The sequence below is a fragment of the Pinus tabuliformis genome, chromosome X, assembly GCF_031772625.1.
Source record: "Pinus tabuliformis cultivar Carrire ecotype Pingquan chromosome X, CPIR1, whole genome shotgun sequence".
Lineage (NCBI taxonomy): Eukaryota > Viridiplantae > Streptophyta > Pinopsida > Pinales > Pinaceae > Pinus > Pinus tabuliformis.
Window position 1 is genome coordinate 979,477,287 of NC_142308.1, and position 20,820 is coordinate 979,498,106.

Sequence of the window (20,820 nt, forward strand, 5' to 3'; positions counted from 1 at the left end):
CTCATGCACCTCAGATTCGGATGAGGAAGTAGAACACTAGCAGAATCGATTGCACGAATTGTCTTTACTACGTTGTAACATGATGACCAAATCACTGCACTACGTATCATCTAAGGTAAGAAGTCTACTTTACTATGATGGTTTAAATAACATGGATAAATTTATGGATACATTTGAAAGGGAAGTGCCAAAGAAGCATCGATTCCAATCGTTGGAGTTGGTGCTGCATGCTACGCGTTCAAGATGGTGGGGTATGCATAAAGACAACTTCGATGGATGGCGCGAATATAGAAGAATGATGAAGGTGCGCTTGGTCGCCCAAAGGTACGATTGACAGAGAAATATGATGGAAGGTGTCATCCACACAATCACTTAGCCAAATGGACCAATGCTTTTGGAGAAGAACCACAACCGGAGTGGGTAAATCTGTTCTATCACACCTTGGATGTAATACATATGAATTGGTATTTGGAGACAGAGCTCCGTGATGGCATGGACGAATGGATTCGGCTTTAAAGATGGATTTGAGTGCATTCATGAAGCATTGCAGGAGGTCAAAGTAGTGATCTTTAGAATACCGCAGGATCCCTTTGATTTAATTCAACCAAATTGGACCACACAGCTGCACCATGTGCTAGAGTGCTACAATGTGACTGCTAAAGAGGAAGACAAGGACCTGATGAACATTAACATCTTGGAAAAAGAATGTCACCGCGAAGTTGAGGGGCCGTAGATAGAAAATCCAAATATCACTATGCTGCTAAAAATGAGACAAGTGAACATTGGGATAGAGGTAGAGCCGAAGTTTGCAAAGATAGTTGACTACTAGGATGATGCTACGGTGGATAAGGTCACTGAGTTTCTCCACAAATACTAGGACTTGTTCCCTACAAAGTTTTCAGACCTGAAAGGGATAATAGGTGATTTAGGAGTAATGAGGATAACATTGAAACTGGACGCAGAGCCTGTGAAGCAGAGGCCACATCGCCTCAATCCTAAGTACAAAGAAAGGGTCTGCTTAGAATTGGACAAAATGTTAGCGGCGGGAATCATTGAACTAGTGGAGGAGTCCAACTAGGTAAGTCCTATTGTAGTTCAGGAAAAGAAGCAGAAAGATGAAATAAGGATATGCGTAGATCTAGGGAAGTTGAATGACAATTGTGTGCATGATCCTCTTTCGAATCCATTCATCGATAAAGTGTTGGATAATGTAGGGGGACATAAATCATATCCGTTCACTGATGGGTTCTCAAGGTACCATTAGGTCAAGATCGTGCTAGAGGATAGAAGTAAGATGACCTTCACAACTGAGTGGGGATGATTTCAGTATATTATAATGCCTTTTGGATTGAAGAACGTGCTGGCGATATTTTCGTGCGTAGTCATCATGGCATTTAGGGACTTCATTCACAAGTTTCTGGAGGTATATTTCAATGATTAGGCCGTGTTTGGGCTAGTGAAGCGTCATGTAGCTAGCCTACACTTAATGTTGGATACATGTTGGAGGTATCAGATTGTGCTCAATTTGAAGAAATGTTTGTTATGTGTTTCTTTCAGAATACTTTTGGGCCATGTGGTATGTAGACAACGATTAATGGTGGACCTAGCTAAGATAGTAGTTATAAAGCTGGAGGCGCCAATAATTGTGAAACAGATGTGCGCAATGCTAGGGCATACGGGATACTATAGAAAGTTCATCAAGAGCTATGCCCAGATTGCCATGTCGATGGAGAAGATGCTAAAGAAGGATGCTACATTATACTGGAATGAAGAATGTCAGCAGAGCCTGGATGTGTTAAAGGAAAATATGGTCATCGCGCATCCTAGTTTTCCAGGATTGGAAGAAGGAATTTAATGTGTATGTGGACATGTCATGTATTGCGCTTGGAGTAGTACTGACACAGGCCGGTGAGGGAGAGTTGGATCACCCTATAGCATTTGCAATTATGATGTTGTCTAAAGCTGAGAAGAACTATTCAACGATAGAGCACGAAGGTTTGGATATGGTGTACAAACTTCAGAAATTCAGAAACTACTTGCTAGGTGGACACTTAAGATGTATACAGAACATTCTGCATTGAAGTACCTGGTTAACAAGCCAGTGTTGGGGGGCAGACATGAGATGGCTACTATTGTTTCAGGAATATGATTTTGAATTCATTGTGAAGCCAGGGCACTTGAATGCAGGACCAAATCATTTGTCGTGCATTGAAACAGGTCAGGAGCCCACAAATTTGGAGGAAGGATTGCCTGACACGTAGCTCTTTGTGGTGCACAGAGCAGATAATCATTTTATAGACATCATACACTTTCTTACTACGAGAACAGCTCCAGAAGGGTACACCAGCCAACAAAAGAAGGAATTGGTGGTGTGCGTGGCAAATTTTTCTCTTATTGCAGGCCACTTGTATAAGATGGGTGCAGATGAGATATTGCAATGTTATGTGCCTAAGTTCGAATGAAGAAGCATCCTAGCTGAAGCTCATGGAGAGGCTACAGGAGGCCATTATGTAGGAAAAGCAACATCGCAAAATATTTCACGCATTGGGTTGTGGTGACTGACACTGCATAAGGATTCCAAAGCTTATTCGAAGGCATGTGATGCATGTCAGAGGATGGGCAGGCCATCATGGAGGGATAAGTTGCCTCTGAATCCGTAAGTGTTGTTGCAGCCATTTGAGAAATGGATAATTGATTTTTTAGGACCAATTCAGCCTTTACAAAAGAAGACGGGTGCACAGTATATCATTACCGCGACTAAGTATTTGACCAGATGGTTAGAGAAGCAGCCTGTAAAGGATTGTATAGGGGCAACAACAACGAAGTTCCTCTTTGAATATGTACTGATTAGGTTTGGTTTCCCAAAGATTTTGATGAGCAATCACAGTACATATTTCCTTAATGAAAGGATCAGCGAAATGACAGATAGATTCCAAGTTTATCATCAGAAGAGTATCCCACATCATCCGTAGGCTAATGGGATGGTTGAAGCATATAATTAGATATTGGATAATGCATTGACGAAGGTTTGCAATGCACAAAGGAATGATTGGGACGTGTGCGTACCCACAGTGCTATGGGATTACAGAACTACTTATAAGAAGCTGATTGGATAGACACCCTTCAAGCTAGTTTACGGCGTAGAAGCTGTGTTGCCAATGGAGTATATTGTACCTAGTCTGTGCATAGCGATGTTCACAGGATTGGTTGATTGTGAAGCCCTGGAAGAGAGGCATGAGTAGCTAACAGAGTTTGAAGAAGATAGATTTTTTGTTGCATTCCATCAACAAGTTTAGAAGGAGCGCGAAAAGGAATGGCACGGTCGACACATCAAAGTATGCACCTTAAAGGTAAACAATTTGGTTTTATTATACGACAACAAGTTTGATAAATTTCCAGGAAAATTTCATATGCATTGGCTGGGGCCATATGTCATCAAGAGATTGCTGATTGTGGAGTAGTTTAGCTGGTGAAACTGAATGGAGATCCATTTCCTGGAAAGGTAAATGGCAGCTGATTAAAGACATACACCGAGGATCCAGCCAGATGACTATATGTTGGAACGATAGTCTTATCACTCCAGGTAGCTGAGAGGAGGCATGGTACTATAAACTACATTGCCTGGGTTGTAGAGTTGTGCGACTAGGGGACTGCGCAGGATGGAAGAATGTCACATCATCAACAAAATCACAGTGGGAGCTACACTATAGAAGGTAAGATTTCACAAGGCAGCCAGAAAGTGACGTGACCGTTACTGTCACTATTCATGATTTGACAGTGAGAAAATAGCTAAGAGGAGAATGGGGATGGCATTTAAGGTTGAAATTAAGAGCGAGATATTTGAAAATATGCCGCCAATCTAGCATTTATGAGTGGGTTTTTGGGGGAACAGTCGGATTTGAATTCGAATTTTCCTATAAATTATAGATGGTTACCCAACGAAAAAGTCTTTGCATCTGGAGAGTTGATGTGTCCTACTATCGGTTGCTCATGAATATTGTGGCTTTTTGGGATTTGGTTGCTAGTTCAGTGTTTGACAAGTTACCTAAGGAAACCCAGGATCTCCTTACTAGCCTCATGTCGATGCTCACAGAAACTGAAAGTGATGGAGGATCTATGGTCTCTGAGCGAGTTGCCCCTGAAGTCGTATGTGTGGAAGTGCCCGCAGTGATGCAAAAATCACTGAGGTCACCTAGGTCAAAGCCTATGCCGGCAAGAGAGGCTTCCAAGATGAAGAAGGATAAAAAAAGGCGACACAGCCAGTGCGCAAGTGACCAAGGAAGCATCAAAGAAAAGAGAAACCCACCGCACAAGAGCAAGGAAAGGTGGTAAACCCAGAGGCAGACGAGGGCATAGGGAAAACTAATATGGGCATAGATGACATTGATATTTAGGGGGTAGACCCTATCTCAAAGTTGCCATAACACATCCCTCCATGCCAGGCCAAGGTAGAGGTCCCGAAGGACCCTGATGAAGGAAATTTTCTCCTTAACACACCCCTTCTACCAGAAAACATAACATTAGAAGGTCTACGCTCGACACACATCCCACATCTGAAATTAGAGGATTGGGACTTGGGGGACACTAAGCTGTTCCCCCACCTACCTATTGATAATTTTATGCATAGAGTATTCTACAAGGACTCAAGTGTCACCCACTGGAGCTGTAAAGTGGATTCGTGGGGTGGAAAAGGCAAGATTGTTGAATCTACTATGGGTGCCGCATTACAACCACACTCCCATAAATTTGATAGTTATCAAATAGTTGTTGTTCCTAGTGCACGATGGGTGCCTATGGTTGGGAGAGCCAATTTCTATAACTAACATGTTGATCCATAAGATCACCCTACTACCCCATTCAGGGCTCAATTCGGTCAAGGTGTTTTTCAGAAATATGGGCGAGTGTGGCCTCGCCAAAAGGATGAAGGACAAGTTTAAGCTTGTCAAGAAGTCATGAGGATATTCAATTTCGAGTATTATAGACCCTGTGGTGAAGGTGGCCACCCAAATATTGGTTGGGAAGGTAATGTGGAAGTGTCGCGTAGATGAGGTTCCAGCACCATTTGTTTCATTAGCAGCCTAATGCGTGGAGGGCGTAAAATTCAATTGGACATGCTAGCTGTGCAACAAGTTCCTCACGAACTGTAGGGAGGCATAGGACCACAACAAAACATTCCACTACTCATGGTTGTTGTTGTTGATTGTGTTGATTTCATGGGAATTACTGGAGGAAAGCCAATTTCCTACAATCACGAAATCTCTGCACAAAGCAGCAAAGTTTGCTTCGCTATGTGCCACGAAGGACGTTGGGTGGGTCTGGGAGAGTTAAATATTTTGGGTTCTAATCGAGTCAAGCATCCACACAGCCATCAACCACAAGCCATGACTATCACCAACTATCTTTGAGCAATTGTCGAGACACGTGGAGTTCAAAGCAAACTTCCACTATATCTCCATCTAGGTGGCAAGGATCTAGAATAGAAGTGGTATGATCTAACATACCTCACGACGGATGATGCCATAGCAACGGTCCTCGATTGTTGGCCAGCCGAGTGGTGCACAACACCAGATTTGTCCACTGGGTCTAGTAAGTCCATGGGAAAGTAGAAGAAGGAAGAGGCTCAACTAAAGATTTAGCAGTTGGCTAAAATTCGGAAGAAGGAGGCCGATGAAAAATCTAGAGAAGAAGCAGAGCATGTTGCGAACGAATGGGAAGAAGAGCATGATTCTAATAGAAGTTAGAAATCCCCTTCACCACAAACACCAGAAGAAGAGTGATTAGAGCATGGTGGTGGAGATCTGCAAAGCACTCCCTTCTAGGTGAAGCGGAATCGGGAGCAGGAGAAGCAAGGGCCTGTTGGGAACTAGTTCCCCCAAGAGCTAGTTTTGGGGCTAAAATCCCATGTTGTGGGGCCTATTGGGAACGGGTTCCCCCAAGAGCTAGTTTTGGGGCTAAAAGCCCATGTTGTAGGGCAAAAGGCCCAAATTTTGTAATAAAAATGTAAAGCCTCCACATTTTGTGGTCATGGAGCGCGAACAGGTCAAAGGGTTGTCCACCTTTGTTTTGTGAAGTCTCATGTTGGCTGTAAAGATCTACCCATGGGCTGTGGACCATGGGATTGTGCAGAAAGGGAGTCTTAGAAGAGTTTAAGAGAGAAGTAGGAAGTAATTGAAGAAGGATTTTGGGGTAAGAAGTTCTAAGTGTTCTCGAGTCTTAGCGTAGGTAGAGGCTCTGTAGCTGAGTGCGCATAGGCATAGGGTGGAAGTCCGCAGCTGAGTGCACGAACCCCTATAGCTATGTACGCAAGGCGAATAGAGTTTGTACTGAACTTGAGCTATCAATAAAGAGAATTACTCTGCAATCACTATTTATTTTATCTTTGTTTAATGAATCTGATTATATTATGTTAAGATATGGGTTTACATTATAATGCTTATTTGATGCGCAAATGTATTTGATTATATATGTTAATTGAACACAAGAAAGAGTAAAGGATTACGTGAAGGCAATTGTAAATTCATGGTAGATTAGGTAACACTTAAGATAGCTTGGAAACTTGTACAGTAACATAATTGCAGAGGCGCGTAAGTGCCTGGACCTCAGTTTAGGGCTATGCAAGATCAGTCGAGTAACTTCGTAGCAGTACTGAAGGATGGAGGAGAAGGAACATTAATGAGCCATAAAGGCTTATTGATCTACTTGAAGGCAGGATCAGGAATTATAAACCAACATCACGACCATCTGAGGGTGTGAAGACATGGTTCATGCATCCCCCCATACTACTTCGGGTGAGACTTCGATCTGTGCTCCACGAGCTGATGTTGAAAGGGCCAGTAGTGTAGGGATTTTCTTAGCTAAATAACTTTGAACTTGGGTCAGGGCCCGTCAAGGAAAAAAATGTTTTCATTGCTAGCACCGGGATCTGCATGAGAGATGTGTGATGTCGTATCATTTGAATCCAACGAAGAAAGAAATTGAAACCTTGCTTGATAGAAAGATCCACGAATTCGCAGCACAGGAAAACAAGAACCTACGATTGACAAAATAACAGTGGTTGGATAGATACTTGTACATAGAGATACATGAAATATTCTTCTCTTGCTTCTCGGTTGAGTTATATGAGTGGATCGTGAAGTTTACGGATGGTCAAGGAAGGTGGAGGCTTGAAAAGCTGATTGTTTGGACACTGGAGCTAGTACAGAGGTTAGAAGCTTTTGAAGATAAGATCGCGTGCACTATCAACCATTGGCTCAACCACATCATAGGAGGACTTGTGACTGAGTTTGCGATTGATACCTCTCTCAGTTACAGCGAAGCAAAGCGCCACTTCTTCAAAGGACCATGACGTAAGTATTTAAAATCACTAAATACTTGGATTAAGATGCTCTTGTGTGAACAGTGGATTATGTAGTTACCTTGATGTTTGGAGCTACGTGAAGTGGAAAACCTTTCAGGGACAGAGGCAGAAAAGATCCCAAGTATATCCCACTAATCAGATTCCCTTTAAGTGATGACAAAGGGACACTACAGATTTCTCCCTTGAGTGCTAGTCAGTTGATAAGACGAGGGTTACCAAAAATACCTACACTGCCTCTACCCTCATCACATCCATCCACACCACCTCCATCCTCTCCTCCACCGCTCACCCCATCACCCACACCACTGCCACCTCCACTGTTCAATATGGTGAACTTAGTAAAACTACTTGTATTCAAGGGCATAGGGAATGAGGACCCAGACCAATTTTTGTGCATCATAGAGGTTGTATGGGAAGCTTAGGGTGTTGTGGATGATCACATGAAGAAGGCGATGTTGGTTGGTGCTTTGCAGGATCACTCGCTAACCTAGTACATTAAGTACTCTAATGACAACCAGGTAGCTACCCTAGTGGAGATCAAAACCACGATGAATAAAGAATTCAGTAGGCCTAAGTCTGAAGCACACTTAATTGTGGGATTCAAGGAAATCATGATGAAACAAGGGGAGACCCCTTGGGAGTTAGATCAGAGATTGAAGTGTAAAATCCATGAAGCCAATATGAATTTGATGGATGGGTAGCACCGCGAGTGGTTCGTGCCTTCACTCCTACCTCACCTGAGGGTTGTGCTGTCACAAAAGAAGATTATGACTCAGGTAGAAGCCTTGGAGATTGCAATGAGACTACATGAAATGCCGATGAGAGATACGAATGAGGGGGATCAGCAGATGCATGCACATTTGCAAAATCTTTGTCTCGAAATGCAAAGTCTGAAGCAGGACAGAACTGCTCAGCCAGAGGTGCGCGAAGAGGTTTGGTACATAAAATGCAAGGGTCAGGGGCATGACAAGGATCACTGCCCAGTTTTCTCAAACTATACTATAGCAAGAAGACCAATGCCTCTACGACCGGAAGCCGTTGCAGGGCCTATGCTGTGGTGTGCTATATGTCAGGTAGCAAGGAAACATACGACTGATAATTGCCATTTTCTACATAAATTTGTACAAACACTGCAACAACTATTCTGCAAATTCTATCATTCAGTAGAACATGGCAAGAGAAATTGTCGAAGTTACGAATTTATGATGGATAGGACACCCGCATACAGAATGTAGATAGAAACTCGGCCTCCAGGCCAAGGCGTTGGGGGAACGCGAGGTGAATATCAGCAGTGCGGCCAAGTCCGAGGTGGAGGAGGCCCTGGGAGAGGCTAAGGACAGTTGATTTGTTACAATTGTGGAGGCCGAGGACACTACGTGACTGTACAAATCTGATGAGATTGTCATGTCGCTACTGTACTTAGTTTGACCATGCGATTGAGGATTGCCCAATATTATTGGCTAAGATTTACGAAAAGGGGGTGCAACCTCCACAGGAAACATAGAACCTTCAGATGATGAGGGCTAATCCTTGCGAGGAAGATCCTAAGGTAAACATTATGTTGCGAACTGGAACCATGACTTGGGAGGATAAAGGGAGGTAGCCTGCAGAAGGTGTATGGTTCCACAAAGCATTGGAGAAGGAGACTAGGTTTTATTTCGAGCTCACAAAAGAAACATTTATGGAAGCAAAGAAAAGCTTCATTGAGGTCTCTACCTCTGGAAGTCAAGAGAAACTAGTTGAAGAAATGGACCCGTCCATGGTTACCATGTTCTTGGAGACCTGCATGAAGCTACTCCATGATAGTAAGGCTATGAAGGGCCTGAAGGAATTGATCAATCAGTGCACTGGCAAGGATAGTGCTACTAGTGAACTGCGCATGGTTAGGAAGCTTTGCAAGCACAAGGCAAGGACCAAGCAGGAGATGAGATTCTCCACGCAGATAGGGGAATACGAGATGGACCAAGTTATCCTAGATCTGGGGTCCAACGCGAATATTTCGCCAAAACAGACCTGGGAGAGAAATGGGAGACCTATGCTCCAAAGGTCTCTAATACAGTTAAGGATGGTGAATCAGCAAAAAATTATCCCAATGGGGAGGCTGCAAGGGGTCATAGTTGACATTGAGGGTGCAAGCACGCTGGAAAATTTTTGAATGGGGTAATCAACCTGAAGAAGCAGAAGATGATTTTGAAAACAAGTCACTCCGTGTAGTGGTGCCCCTAGATCCCATAGAGGGACCACGCTATACAGAACAAGTATGAGATTACGAAAACAATGACGATCTAAACCAAATTTACAAGATAAGGACACGAGACCAGGATTGGGTGAATCTAACAATGGACAGACGCATTGCATGGGATCACAAAAGCTCTTGCACGTCAAATTTGGATGAAGAATTGGAGTAATGGTAAAACCAGCTACATGAAGTCTCAACGCTATGTTGTAATATGATGATCAAATCACTCCATTGTGTGTCATCTGAAGTCAAGAATCTACCTCATTATGATGGGTTAACTGATGTTCATTGCTTTTTGGATGCATTTGAAAGAGAACTACCAGAGAGACATCTCTTCCAAGCCTTGGACTAGGTACTGCGTGCTACGCCTACAAGATGGTGGTGTATGCACAAAGATAGTTTTACTGTTTGGTGTGACTATAGGAAAATTACGAGAATACATTTTGGGCAACCAAAAGTGCGAATGATAGATAAATATGATGGACGAGATGACCTGCGTGATCACCTAACTAAATGGAATAAGGCTTATGGTGTGGAGCCCCAACCTGAATGGGTGCATCTATTTTGTCATACCTTGGGCGTCATACCAATGAATTGGTACTTGGAAACTGAGCTCTGCCATGGCAAAGAACAATTAGACATCCTGTGCTAGGGGTTTTTAATATTGTTTAGCTTTGAGGATGGGTTTGACTGTATTGACATGGTGCTATAGTAGGTTAAAGCAGTGATCTTTAGGATACCACAAGATCCTTTGGACCTAATCCAACCTGATTGGACTACCTAGTTGAGTCATGCACTAGAATGTTATAATGTGGCCGTTGAAAAAGAAGGCAAGGATCCCCGAAAAGTTAATATTTTGGAACCTGAAGGTCACCGCGAGGTTGAAGGTCACAGATAGAGGATCTTGACATAATAGCGCAGCTGAAAATGAGGCAGGTCAACATTGGCATAGAGGTGGAACCAAAATTTGCAAAGATTGGGGACTACTGGGATGATGCGATAGTAGGAAAGGTCACTGAGCTCCTCTACGAATATCAGGATTTGTTCCCCACAAAGTTTTCTGATCTAAAAGGGATAATAGGAGACCTGGGTGTCATGAAGATCATCTTGAAACCGAGTGCGAAGCCTGTAAAACAAAGACCTTACTGCCTTAATCCTAAGTATAAGGAAAGGGTTCATGATGAGTTGGATAAGATGCTCGCGATAGGAATTATTGAACCGGTAGAAGAGTTTGATTGGGTAAGCCCGATAGTGGTTCAGGAAATGAAATAGAAAGGAGAAATAAGGATATGCATGGATCTCTAGAATTTGATTGACGCTTACGTGCATGACCCCTTCCTAACCCTATTCACTGATGAAGTCCTAGATAATGTAGGTGGCCAAGAAGAATACTCTTTCACTGATGGGTTCTCTGGGTATCATCAGATCAAAATCACGCATGAGGATAGAATCAAGACAACATTTGTGACAGAATGGGGATGTTTTCAGTATACTGTAATTCCCTTTTGGCTAAAGAATGTGCCAACAATCCTTTTGTGCATAGTCATTGTGACATTCAAAGACTTCATTCATAAGTTCCTGGAGGTGTACTTTGACGATTGGATAGTGATTGGATTTGTCAAGCGTCATGTGGTAAGTCTATGCTTAATGTTAGATACATGTCAAAGGTACCAGATCGCACTAAATCTAAAGAAGTGCCTATTTTATGTCCATTTTGGGATCCTTCGAGGGCATGTGGTGTGCAGACAAGGATTTATGGTAGATCTTGCGAAGATCACGGTGATAATTACCTTGGAGGTGTCAGGGAATGTGAAATAGCTATGCTCAACCATGGGGCATAGTAGATACTATAGGAATCTCATCAAGAGTTATGCCTAGATCATTGTGCCCATGGAGAAGTTGTTGAAAAAGGATGCTACGTTCTATTGGAGTGATGAATGCTAGAAGAGCTTGGATGTGTTGAAAGAGAAAATGGTGACCGCGCCGATCCTAGTCTTTCCAGACTGGAAGAAGGAATTTCATGTGCACGTGGACACCTCATGTGTCACATTGGGAGTCGTGCTAACACAAGTGGGTGAGGGGGAATTGGACCATCCTATAGCATTCGCAAGCAGGAAGCTCTCCAAGGCTGAGAAGAACTATTCCACTACAGAGAACGAAGGACTAGCCATGGTACATGTGCTCCAAAAGTTTAGACACTATTTGCTGGGTGGACATTTTAAGATGTATACAGATCATTTTGCGTTAAAATACTTGGTTAATAAGCCTGTGTTGGGGGGGGAAGATCGGCAGGTGGTTGTTATTATTCTAGGAGTATGATTTCGAAGTTATTGTGAAGCCTAGACAATTGAATGCAGGACCAGATCATCTGTCACACATCAAAAAGGGAGAGGAGCCCACTAATTTGGAGGAAGGATTGCATGACACACAACTCTCTATAGTATGCGTTGTCAATAGTCACTTTGAAGATATTGTATGATTCCTAACAATGGGGACTGCTCTGGGAGGGTATATAAGCTAGCAGAAGAAGGACTTAGTAGTGCGCGCAACAGACTTCTTCGTCATTGCAGGACATTTGTACAAAATGGGGTCTGACGAAATATTGCGGTGCTATGTACCTAAATTTGAGTGAAGCAGAATACTCGTGGAGGCTCATGGAGGAGTTGTAGGGGGACATTATGAAAGAAAAGAGACAACATAGAAGGTTCTGTGTGCTGGATTGTGGTGGCCAACTCTGCATAAGGACGTGAAAGCACATTTTAGGGCCTGTGACGCATGTCAAAGGACTAGAAGGCCATCACAAAGGGATAAATTTCTGTTGACACCGTAGGTGACATTACAACCATTTGAGAAATGGGCGATTGAGTTTGTGGGACCAATTTAGCCTCTGGGAAAGAAAACAGGTGCGTGGTACATTAACACCGCGACAGAGTACTTGACCAAATGGGCAGAGGCACAGCTTGTGAAGGACTGTGCTGGCATAACAAAAACAAAGTTTCTTTTTGAATATGTATTTATGAGATTTGGTTGTCCAAAGATATTAATGAGTGATCATGGTACGCATTTCCTTAATGAAACAATCAATGCATTGAAAAAATAATTTCAGCTGTATCATTAGAAGAGAATGCCTTATCACCTGCATGCCAATGGGACAGTGGAAGAATTCAATAAAATACTAAAGAACACACTGAAAAAGGTATACGATGCTCAGAGAAGTGACTGGGATATGTGTGTACCAATGGTGTTATGGGCCTACGTAACGACTTGCAAGAAGTTGACTGGGCAAACACCTTTCAGACTTGTGTATGGTGTAGAAGCTGTGATGCCAATGGAATACATTGTACATAGTCTATGCATAGCAGCACTCACAAGAATGGCGGACCATGAAGCCTTAGAAGAGAGGCTCATGCAACTAGCAAAGCTTAAAGAGGACTGATTTCTAGCTAGATTCCATCAACAAGTTCAAAAGGAGTGCGAAAAAGTATGGCATGATCGACACATTAAATTGCACACCTTCCAGGTAAATGATCTGGTTTTGTTGTATGACAGCAAGTTTGATAGATTTCCAAGAAAATTTAGGATGCACTGGTTGGGGCCCTTTTTCATCAAAGAGATTATCGACAGTGGAGCACCTCAATTGGTTAAGTTAAATGGGGAGCCCTTCCCAAGAAAGTTGAATGGTAGCCAATTGAAGCCATAAACATGTGATCCATCTAGGTGACTATATGAAGGAAGCACAGTATTAGCATTCCATGCACCTGAAAGGAGGCGCGGGACTATAAACTACACTGCCCAGTTCGAGGAACTGCGTGATGAAGAAACTGTGTGGAATGAGGAGATGTCACAGCGAACACACGAGCGCGTAGAAGGTTGTGCTACCTAGGATAAAACCATGCAGGTCAACTAGAAAGTGAATGTTAAACCCAAGGATGTTTTCATTAATCAAGAACAAAAGCTAGGGGGTCTTCATGCCAAGATCTCTATGCCAGCAGAGTGACTTGAGGGCAAGTCACCATGTTTGTGTTGGGGGCCTGTTGGGAATGGGTTCCCCCAAGAGCCAGTTTTGGGGCTAAAAGCCCATGTTGTGGGGCAGAAGGCCCAAATTTTGTAATAAAAATGTAAATCCTCCACAGTTTATGGTCGCGGAGCGCAAAGAGGTCAAAGGGTTGTCCGCCTTTGTTTTGTAAAGTCTCATGTTGGCTATAAAGATCTACCCATGGGCTGCAGACCATGGGATTTTATAAAAAGGGATTCTTAGAAGAGTCTAAGAGAGGAGTAGGAAGTAATGGAAGAAGGAATTTGGGGTAAGAAGTTCTAACTGTTCTCAAGTCTTAGCATAGGTAGAGGCTCTATAGCTGAGTGCATAGAGCGCTAGGGTAGAATTCTGCAATGCAGTGAACGGACCCCTGAAACTATGTGAGTAGAGTGGATAGAGTCTGTACTGAACTTGAGATATCAATAAAGAGAATTAATCTGCAATCACTGTGTATTTTGTCTCTATTTAATGCATCTAATTATATTATGTTACGATCTAGGTTTACATTATAATTCTTATTTGATGCACAAATGTATTTGATTGTATATGTTAATTGAACAAAAGCAAGTGTAAAGGATTACGCGAAGGTAACTGTAAATGCATGGTATATTAGGTAACACTTAAGATAACTTGGGAACTTATACAGTAACATAGTCGCAGACGTGTGTAGGTTCCTGGACTTGGGTTTAGGGCTGCATGAAGACCAGTCGTGTATCTTCACAGAGGTACTGAATGACGAAAGAGAAGGAACATTGATAAGCCCTAAATGCTTATTGATCTACACGAAGGCAGGATCAGGAAGTATAGACTGACATCACGACCATCTCAGGGTGCAGAAACTTGGTTCCTGCATCCCCCCATACTACTTCTAGTGAGACTTTGGTCCATGCTCTGCGGGCTAATGCCGAAAGGGCCAGTAGTGTAGGGATTTTCTTGGCTGACTAATTCTGACCTTGGGTCAGGGCCCATCAGGCCAACAGGGCCGCACAAAAAAACCAAGGCCACCAAGTTGTCTCTAGACCCGATCACCTTGACAGAGGTAAACTTAGATGACATTGGAGATAAGGTAAGGGATGCAACAACGAAACTACTGCAGTGGTTTGAGCAGCAGCATAAACAAGCTTTGGTTGTCATTCAAACGGGTCTACTTGAGCTGCAGATCCAAACGACTCAACTGCAGGCATGGGGTATGGTAGAGTAGCGCAGTGTTAGCTAGTTTAGCATCGGGAATTACTGAAGTCACGGAGATGGTTTACACTTTGGATCCTTGGGCCATCACGCTACCTGATGGAGCCCTAAGCATAGAGACATATGCTGACAAGGATACTTTAAGGAACATTGGTCTCAACTTGGCTACGTTCCAAAGTGAATTCCTTAACGTGCTGCAAGAAGGTGTGATCGCAGAACTGAGGTCCCAAGAGCAGTGCGTGCTGAGCATGATCAGCATGCAAAAGGTTAACAATGAATAGATGCTTGTTAAGAAAACAATAGCGATAGAGACATGAAAGAAGGTCTAGGAGAAGAATGAGTGAATAGCAGCAGTAGTAGTAGTAGTAGAAGCCTGCAGAACCATTTCGGAACTGCACATCCCAGAAGAGGCATCATTAGAGGCCAAGATTCAAAAGTTGGTTGCCAGTGTGTGTGATGCTTAGACTGAGATGGAAAAGGTTTAGTTTGAGCTGAACCTCAAGATTACAAAGCTCAATTTGAGGGCACATCCTTCAACTCCGCCAAAGGTCAGAGAATACCACGAGTCAGATGTCAAGAATGCAGTCGTTGTAGTAGATGCCGTGGTGGCAGAATGTACTACGCTCTTTGAGCAATCGATGGAGGTCCCTCATGAGTCTGCAAGAAGATACCAACATGTAGAGGTTGAATACTGAGGCAAGGGAATTACAACAGTTGTATGATGAAGCCAAAGTGACGGTGCACACCGTCGCCATCACATCAAGTTTGGCTAAGTTGCAGGAAGCAAACGAACTAAAAGAACAAGTAGAAGTAGCACAGTGAAAAGAGGCAGTCCTCAAGGCCAGAATGGAGCCTTGGTTAGATGAGGCCTATGTGCTCTCTGCCACCATTAGGGAGAAGTTAGCTAGCTTCTAGACATCACAGCAGAAGATCCAAGTAGATAGTGCATGACTGACAACATAGCAGCTGGTGGAGTAGGTCAAGCAGACGGCTACGTAGTGTACAACTAAAGTTGAAGTGATGCATGGTGCAAGTGGAGCTAGGAGGTATTAGCAATAAGATATTTGAGCCAACAGAGTGACTCGAGGGTGAGTCACCATATTTGTGTTGGGGGCCTATTGGGACAGAGTCCCCTAGGGTTAATTTTGGGGCTAAAAGCCCAAGTTTTGGGGCAGAAAGCCAAAGTTTTTGTATGTAAAGTGTAAAGTCTCCACAATTTATGGTCGTGAAGCATCTAGATGTAAAGTGTCATAAAGGGTTTCCGCCCTTTTTGTATGTAAGTTGTGTCGGCTTTAGAATATCTACCCATGGTCCGCAGACCATTGGATTGCATAAAAAGGAAAGTCTTAGAAGAATCTAAGGCAGAAGTAGTAGTAATGATGATGAATGTTATGGGTCATTAGAGAAAAGAGTGAAGATTTTTAGAGTAAAAGAGAGGCTTTGCAACTGTGTGCACAAAGCCCTAGGGTAGAAGTCTACAACTAAGTGGGCGGACCCCTGCAGCTGAGTGTGCAGGGTAGTTAGAGTTTGTAAGAGGATTTGAAGTACTAATGAAGAATATTACTCCAGAAATATCTCTGTTTGATCTATTTACTTCTATTATGAATAAATGTGGTTATATTATGTTGAATAATGGGTTCATGATTTAATGTTATATTGATGTGTGAACCTATATGATTTACACTGTTATCTGAACGCAAGTAATAATATCTATTTACTCAAAGAACATATTAATGCATATTGAAGTTATCAGATACTTAAGCTGATCTGGGTAAATACAGAAGTAAGAGTAATTACCGAAGCACGTAAGTGGTTGATTCACCTGGTTAGGGTCCGCGAACGACATTTGTAGAGCTTCACGAAGGTCTAGAGGCCGATTAAGAGAAGTATATTGACAGGCCCTAAAATTCTTATCAATCTATGTGAGTGCAGAATTAAGGCATAAAATGACATCACTACCATCTTTGGGTGCAGAAACTGGGTTCCAACATCCCCCCATACTACTTCGAGTGAGACTTCAGTCTGCGCTCCGCGGATTGATGCTGAAAGGCCCAGTAGTGTAGGAATTTGTTTGGCTAAATTAACGCTGAACCTGCCCCCTCAGCCAACACCATGGGGTAAGTGGGGAAGCCAAAGTAATCTGCACTACAAAACAAACCAAAACAGAGAAGCTGGTATACAACCAGTGCATCGTCAAGTGTTGTAGTAGCTGCAACACCCTCCAAAATTTTGGCTTGTACTCGAATTTCGAAGCGTTCTGTTGGCTTGGTGGGGCTTGAACTAGGTTTAGTTTTAATTAGCCAAACAAATCCCTACACTATTGGCCCTTTTGACATTAGCCCACAGAGCATGGAATGAAGTCTCACTCGAAGCAGTATCGAGGATGCTGGAACCAAATTTCTGCACCCTGAGATGGTCGTGATGTCATTTTATTCCTTCTATTCTTGCTTTCGCATGGATCACTCATTTCTAGGGCTCGCCAGACTAGCCCTATACTACAGCCTTTAGTACCTCTAGGAAAGGGTACAATCGACCTTCACGCAGCCCTAACCTATGGCTTAGGTACTTTCATGTTGCTAGGGTAGCGTACCGTGCAGATTCCCAAACTAGTCTAAGTGTCTTACTTATATTATTAGATAATCACAGTTAGCACCGCGTAAACAGATATCCTTATTTGCATTCAGTTATCCAATGTAATTACCTTGATTCGTGCACCATATAAGCATTATAAAGGAAATTCATACACAAAATGACAAGATACATTAATTGAAACAAAGACACAAAAATTGCAGAATACTTCTCTTTATTGATATCTTCAAGCGATGATAGACTCTCTCTACCCTGCACACACAGTTGTAGGGGTCCGCGCACTCAGCTGTGGACTTCCACCCTAGGCCTCTGTGCACTTAGCTGCAGAGCCTCTACCTATGCTATGACCCAAAACTTATACTTCTTACTTCAGAGCTATAACCCTCTTGGCGACTACTAAACTACCTAGAGCTTACTTACTTAGCTATTTTTATACAATCCCATGGTCCTCGAACCATAGGTAGGTCTTTTACAGCCGACTTTACTTTACAAAACTAAGGGCAGACAACCCTTTATGACTCATGACACCTTCATGCTCTGCGACCACAAAATGTGGAGTCTTTACAAGTTTATTACAAAATTTGACACAAAACATGGGCTTTTAGCCCCAAAACTATCCTTGGGGGATCCCATTACCAACAGGCCCCCAACACAGATATCGTGACTCACACTCGAGTCACTCGGCAAGCCCAGAGATATGTGTGTGAAGACCTTCCAGCTGGACCCGTATGATCGCAACCTCAGTTATGGACTGTGCAACCACCTGCTTTGCGTCTTCGACCATCTGCTCGGTTACTGCTCCTAAACTATTGGCCTGAAGCTTTTGTTGTGTCACTTGAGGAGTCGCAAGTTTGCCTTCAATAGATCCTATCACCATGTAAGCCTCATCCAGCCAGGGCTTCAGTCCTGCCTTCAGCACTGCTTCCTTGTGCAGCATTGCATCCACTGTTAGAAAATTATATATTAGAGAGCAATGGAACACATAGAATATTGCATAATTATAAACACAGAAAACACATAAAACTAGAGAGACACAGATATACATGGTTCACCCAGTTTGAGTTACGTCCACCTCGAACAATTATTCCTTCCTTTATATTATCCAGCAAAATGAAGAGACACAACCTACAACAGATCCGCTATAATATCCTATGTTTTCACTCACAGTCTCACATCTCTGTTTCTCGCTTTGAGAATACAAATCTATTACACAACCTCAATATAATGCCCTCATACAAAGAGATGGGTTGTCTTCTAGGGAAAAAAAACCCTAAACTAAACATAAGTTCTACCATCAGATCATCCGCTTAATGAACGACCCAGATTGACTAGAAATTACTGTACTTTTACAAGGCAATTTTACATCTGCTTTTAGCTTTGGGGGCGCTGCCCCTGAAACCCCCGCCGAGGGACCGCTAGCCCCCGGACCCCCTAGCCAGGGGGCATGGGCCCCCCTGAACCCTCGTGGGGTGGACAAGTCCCCCCTGCACCCCCTCACATGGAGGGCTGTACAAACTTCGTAGGGTATACATCTGGTTGAAACAAAGACCTCTAAATAATCATGCTCCGCACCCAACAATCTCCCACTTGGAGAATGATTGTAGAAACTCCACCGCTGCTTCATTTGCTAGACAATGACTCCTCTTTGGACTCGGCTATTTCTCATCTTCATAATCATCCTTGAAGAGAAATTGAAACTAAGCATAATCTCAGTTTCTCCCCTGTTACAACTTTTGATAGCATATCTGCAGGATTCTGGCTAGTGTGTATTCTTTTTAACTTCAACTCTCCATCTTCCAACACTGATCATATGAAATGGTACTTGAGCTGTATGTGTTTAGTCCTGGAATGAAAAGCTGAGTTCTTTGCAAGATGAATGGAACTTTTTTTATCACTGTATAACGTGCCCATATCATGCTCCTTACCCAATTCACCCATAAACCTTTGTAACCAAATCATTTCTTTACTAGCCTCTATAGCAACAACATACTCTGCTTCTTTTGTTGAAAGTGCAACAACACTTTGGATTTTTGAAACCCAACTGACAGCTATTCCACCTACATTAAATACATATCCTGTAGTGCTCATCTTGTTATCTCTGTCACCTACCATATCTGCATCAACATATCCGTGTAGAGAAATGTTTGAACCACCAAAGCATAATGCTTGATTTGTGGTACCTTTCAAATATCTGAGAATCCATTTCACTGCCATCAAATGTTCCTTTCCTGGATTGTTCATGTACTTGCTTACCACTCCCACTGCATGTGCAATATCAGGCCTTGTGCAGACCATTGTATACATTAAGCTTCCAACTGCTGATGCATATGGAACTTTAGACATATAATCCATGTCTTCTTGGGTCTTTGGGCACATTTCCTTACTAAGTTTGAAATGGCTAGCAAAAGGTGTACTAACTAGTTTTGCATTGTGCATATTAAATCTTTTCAACACCTTTTGTATGTACTCATTCTGAGACAATGTTAATTTGCAATTTTTCCTGTCTCTAGTTATTCTCATACCAAGGATTTGTTTTTCAGCTCCCAAATCCTTCATTGCAAATGAATTTTCCAATTTTCTTTTGAGCACATTTATTTCCTGCTTGTTAGATCCTGCAACAAGTATGTCATCTACATACAATAACAATATAATATAGCTGCCATCATTTTGCTTTTTCAGATAAACAAAATGATCAGAGTGACATCTAGTATAACCTTGTTCAGACATAAACTTGTCAAATTTTAGATACCACTACCTTGGAGCCTGTTTTAAGCCATATAAGCTCTTCTTCAACCTGCACACTAGTTTCTCCTTCCCTTTTACTTCATATCCTTGTGGCTGTTGTATATATATCTCTTCCTCCAAATCCCCATGGAGAAAGGTTGTCTTTACATCTAACTGCTCAAGATGCAAATATTCAACTACTACTAGAATTAAAATAGTTTTGATTGAAGTCATTTTAACAACAGGAGAAAATATTTCATCAAAATCAATACCTTTCTTCTGTGCAAACCCCTTCACCACAAGTCTAGCTTTATACCTTGGTTTTCCTCCATCTTCTTCCTTCAACCTGTAAACCCATTTATTCTTCAATGTATTTTTTCCTGCAGGCAACCTGACTAAGTCCCAATTTTGGTTATGCATTAAGGATTCCATATCTTCTTCCATGTCTACCTCCCACTTCTTCCTGCTTTCAAACTACATTGCTTCTTCATAACATTCGAGTTCACCAGAATTAGTCGACAATAAATAATATAATGAAGGAGAGTATTGTTCAAAGGGTATATTTATCATGGTAGATCTTCTAACACCACTTTCAAGTTTTTGGGGTGTCTATTGCTGTTGTGGTGGTTGTTGATTATTATTATTTTCAGGCACCTTTACCTTTTCAGTGATCTCATCAAGAACTAT